This window comes from Cyprinus carpio, chromosome A21 (assembly GCF_018340385.1).
Source record: "Cyprinus carpio isolate SPL01 chromosome A21, ASM1834038v1, whole genome shotgun sequence".
NCBI lineage: Eukaryota > Metazoa > Chordata > Actinopteri > Cypriniformes > Cyprinidae > Cyprinus > Cyprinus carpio.
The window spans coordinates 11,345,603-11,351,349 of record NC_056592.1 but is presented as its reverse complement, the minus strand read 5'-3'; positions in this window follow the sequence as shown (position 1 = coordinate 11,351,349).

Sequence of the window (5,747 nt, the reverse complement as noted above, 5' to 3'; positions counted from 1 at the left end):
GAGAAGAAACCTTACCTGTTGCAGAATGACCATGTTTCTGGTTAAGAGTTTTCACATTAGAAGTCACCATGTGAGGGACCTATACAGGATAAAATAAAGAAAAGGAGCGAAAAAGAAATCATTAAGAGTTAAATGTAAAGTTAGATCAAATTAAAAAAGATCAAAGCAAAGGTCAAATAACCCTGCTGTACTCTATGAAGTGAAGAAATATATCTATAGGAAAGAAACCGGCTGTACGTGACAGCACATTCCACACCCTAGGACTTTGCAATCAATTATTTAAAAAGATATCTTTTTTAATCTTTTTAATAAAAGCAAGAACCTGTGAGCCTGTATCAGAATAGCATAAGTGCACTCTGAAGACACATTTTCTAGAATCTGTTCAGAGATTCTCACTGCATCATAAATTTTAAAATGACCCATGTTGGGGCATATTTAAAATTATAATGAAGGATCATTTTCACAATATAGCTTTACTAGTATGGATCTACTAATCCCCAAAATATTAAAGACCAAAAACATCTATAAATTTGCAGAGCACAGAGTAGCTAATTCTATTAACAATGTGGGTCAAACTACAAAGTAGACATTGAACCAGACAGACTAGACCAAACATACAATACATAAAGGCCAACAGAAATTGTATTACTTACTGTTCAAAAGAACAGAATTTATTTGAAAAATATATTTTTTTCTAACAATGTTGTTGTTGTCACTGTCACTTTCACTCAATTAAATGCATCCTTGCTGAATAAAAGCATTAATTTCTTTCAAACGAACAAAATAAATACATAAAAATAACAAATCTTACTGATCCTCAACACTGGAAAGGTACTTTCCTTTAAGCGCTACATGATACCCTGAGCAAATTCTGCATCACAGAAAATAATCAATCAAGTACAGTTGAGGATTCTAGATCAGCCATTGTGGCATCCCATCCTGCAATGAAAACCACAAATCAGGTTTTATTTTAAGATAAGATTGAGACTGTCCACACCGTGGTAGTTAGAAAGACATTATCAGTACTACAGGATATCATTCAGAATGCCTTTTATATAACATACCTCTTGTAGTTGCTTAAAGCAACTTCCTGATACCAAAAATATACTTGATGTATGTATAACACCCTGTGCTACTGAGGATAATTACACAGCTGTGGAAGCAGATCCAACAATAGTTCTATTCAGGCAGAGCCTCCTCAAGTCCTTACACACTATATGTCATTACAACCAGCATGAAGCACAGTGCAGGAAACCCACAACAAAATGAGATTGCCTCACTGATTTAAAGGCTAATAGACTGTGGTCTGGAGTTAGTCACTTATAATGACAAGAAGAAGCTAATGGATTGAAGGTTTATATGATTGAGAGGCAATGACATAATAACTGTCCCTATTGTAACATCACTGAAAGAGCCGTCAGGAGAGCAGACAGACAGCTTAAATGAGACTCTACTAATTGGCCTGCTGAGTAGGTCAAAGGAACAATTTGCACTTTCAACTCCACACTCATGTCTAAAGTTTTCACCACAATGATTAAGTGCCAATGTTCAAGAATAACCGTATTCCTTTTCCCTTTAATTGGCAGTGTTTTGTGTGCCTCTTAATGCTTTTCAAATATCTGATCACTAGGAATAATCAGATCTCAAAACCTCAGAACTTCAAGCCCTTGTTGATCTTTGAGCCCTCTTAGGATCAATGAACAAACTTGCATTAAAGAAATATATTCTATGTCTTATTTCAAGTTAAGGTCAATCTACAGCATTTGTGGCATAATGCTGATTTTCACAGAAATTAATTGAAATATATACTTCCTTTTCTTTTAAGAAGAAGAAAAGAATGGGGTTCACAGTAAAACAATTACAATGAAAGTGAATACTCATCATAACAAGACATAAAAAATGAGGTTTAATTTGAATTTAGTGTATTTTTTAGTGTAAATTTATATCCAATTTTACAGCTTTGTTGCTATGAGAATGCAATATTATGACCCCTAAAAACCTAAAATGACAGCAAAAATTTATTTAAATGGCTTTACAGTGCTAATAACACACAAGTTTTAACAGAATACTTAAGTGCTTTAGAAAAAGATAAGCTTCATATTTCTGCTTTTAAATCATCTAAAAATGGGCCCTATTCACTTCCATTGCAAGTAGCTTGCAGCATCCTTGATTTTTGCTTTATTCAAAGAAAATGAGGGCCAGGTCAAATACACACACACACACACACACACACACACACACACACACACACACACACACACACACACACACACACACACACACACACACACACGTGTATATATAGTGGTAATTAACATTAAGCCAAAAATGCTGTCGATCTGACCTGGACACAGACTATTCCTTTAAAATATTATATATGACTATATTACGTAATAAAATATCTGATTCAATGCTCCAGACTCCATAAGGTTAAGCAGAGCAGCACCCATGTGGCGCAGTGTAGTCAGGTGAGCAGCGGGAGGGAGAGGGAGTCTTTAGGAGCTTACACAGATTCCTCCGGATAAGCTCACCAGTCGCCACTAAGCAACGTGTGGTTTGAATATTCCAGCTGAATCATTTCCTTGTCTTTTTAACACTGCATAACTGATTACAACTTCACCTGCGTCATGAGCAGACATCATAAAAAATACCTGGCTTAGCTGCCTCCCGGATCTATTTTTAGAGTTTGATAGGCCCATGTCACTATTATCAGGTTAGATGTGAGAATGTAGATTGGGGAGTGAGACTGAGGCATGTGTTTCCTCATGGCACACTCAATAAGAAGATTAGCATGGATGCTAATCACTTAGATTAAGCATAATACAGTATAAAGGCCAATTTTGTTTTTAAAAATGTGATTTTTTTCAAGAAATAACAAATTCAGAAAAGTTGTACAATGCCTATAGATATGAGTCAGAAATTATTTCTGAGATTATTCACAGGAATACCGACTTGTGTCCATTCCTACCTGCTTCTGAATTTTAGCACGTTTGGTTCTATCGTCCTGAAATCAAAGAGGTTTTTAAATGGATTTTTGGTCAAATAATGGCTGAAATAATGTCTGTGGTTAATATAAGCTCATCATATTTTTGCATTTTATTCTACATAAATACATACAAACATAAACACATCAATAATACCCACTTTTTTAAAGCTTTTACTTGTCTTAAAAAAGGAGGTTGCTAACAAGTCATCACTCTGAATGGATAAACTCTAGTATCTACTCACTAGTCCACATTCACAGTTTCGTTGTGTTTATAATCCTGTTCTTGCAAACTATTTTTACTCAAACTTTCAGTTAAATCAAGACTGAAAGAGTCGTCGGAAGGTTAGTGATGTTTACGCTGAAGAATGCAACAGCGTTTATAGCCAATGTTTACCTTTTCACTACTGGAGATTGTATTTAGGCTACTAAACTCATAAAAGTCGTGTTCATTTATGAAAATTATCATGATGAACAAAACAGGTGAAAATCATAAAGTTTTGTTGGTAGCAGCTTATTTTCCTAGACAAACCAAAAGCCAATAGAAAAAGTCCTATTGTTTTTTTTTTTTTTTTTTTTTTTGGTTGAGGCAACCAAGGTGACTTCCTAAGTTCCAGGATAGCCAACAAAAATACATTCTATTCACAAGGCTATAAATTCTATGCACTTTTGAATGTCAGGGAAGCTACTTTGAAACTGTTACCTGCCAAGCTACCCAGACGTTTAAGTAATTAAACTAGGTACTAGCTACACTACACTTTTTAGCATTTAATATTTGGAAAAACATAACTAAGAACTAGAGAACGTTTCTGTAGAAAATTTCTACACATTAGGTTTTAGTTAACACTGGCAATTTAGAGAAGAAAAAGCATCTGCCAAAACTGAAAACAACATGCTATATCATTCTAGTACATTAGAAGAGATTATAGATCACAAACTGTCCGGCTTTTCTCACCTAACCACATCTAATCTCACACTGTACGGGATCAGTTTATTTTATATAATTACATCCCAAAATGCACTTCCAGCTGTAACAAAGAACAACCTGCATAAGGATGCACAGAATTAATATGCTGCTCCTAAAATCAATGGATAACTTAACAGTGAAGTGTTGAATAAGCAAAGAAAATGTTCCCTTAATATTGCTCATGTTTTTCTAGACTTATAGGTCAGCCATTTATTTGGCTTGTTTCATAAGCGGTCGTTTGCCCTGGGCCAAGACTCACTAAAGGTGTTAAATCTTGTGCCCCTTTAAACTCTTAACTACTTTATCCAGCACCTCAGTGAGTGCCAGAGGCAGATTAACACAGTCACATCCTCTGTGTCTGTCAGCTCAGAGTCTGTGTCAAAGCAGCAGCACGTCAAAGCAATTCAGTTCTCGCTTCAAGATGTTTCTTTCCATCCACACAACATCCATGTGAGGATGACTATAAAATATAGTTTTACACTTAAAATAAATCTCAAAAAAACTTTAAAAGCTTAGAAACTGCTAAAATGAAGAGGAAATAATAAATCAAAATAATTGAATAAAATAATAAATAAATACAATACAATATAAAAACAACATCAATAATAATAATGGTTATTTTTGTCTTGTTTTTCAGAAAATATATTTAAATATACTTACATATACAGTATTATAATATATATCCCAACAATATAAACTTATTTGAAGCAAACTTGTGTGAGATATTTACATATATATTATTTTATTTTATATCTCTTCAATCTAATTTATTTGTTTTAATCTTGTTTGAGTTATAAATGTTTAAATTGTACTCGTGATTAAAACAAGAATAATCTAATTGCCAATGGGGTAAAAACTTAATTTAAAAAAAGTATTAATCTTAAATTAATTCAAGATATTTTAATTAAAACAACACAACAAAAAATAAAATAAAATAAAATAAAATAAAATAAAATAAAATAAAATAAAATAAAATAAAATAAAATAACATTTATCTGAAAACAGGTCTAGGCTTCTCCAGTAAATCCATCTAATTTAAAACATGTTAAAATATTTTTACTGGAATTTATTTATTGATTTTATTTTTTTTGCTTACTTATGCTAAAATTTTGTCTGTAATATCTATTGACAGTAAAATAACACTCACTCTCAGCTAACTGTAGGAAGGCATAAATGGTTCCTCCTGAGGCCTGGTACAGAGCGCAGCAGAGCAGAAAACAGTCAGCAGTAAGTAGCTTTCCGTAAAGCCTTAAAAGAGCATGAGGTGCTGGACGGCTAAGCCATGAGTATGAACACTTACTCACTTCACAGTGACTCAAGTGTTTGTCTTGCGTTCTGCTCTCCCTTCTTCTTCTGTCCTCTACACCTCTATCTCTCCGTCCTTCTGTCTCTAGCTGTTATGTCCACACGTCCAGGTCCAAGAGCTGATCTGCAGTCAGGTGATTGACAGGTATAAATTAAATCAGAGGAAGTATACTCTTCTGCAGTCACGCAGTTGTGCAGTTGTCCTCTTACGTACGTCCTACTCTGGGCTACCTGTTGCTGTGGGATGCTGGGTAATGCTGAAGGAAAGCATTCAGTGTGTCCCTCAGTGGCACTCCTGATCCAGCTTAGAAGGAGGCGGGGTTAGCAGCAGGCGGTCACTGTGGGGGAGGGAAGGGCTGCTGGTCACTTCATCTGAAGTACATGGTCTCTAGTTTCCGGTTACTCTCTCTTGCCTCAAGCTCCTCTGAAAACTGAACATGAAAAGGTCAAGCTTTTGTATCTAAATATGGATCCTGGGTGTGCCTGATTCAG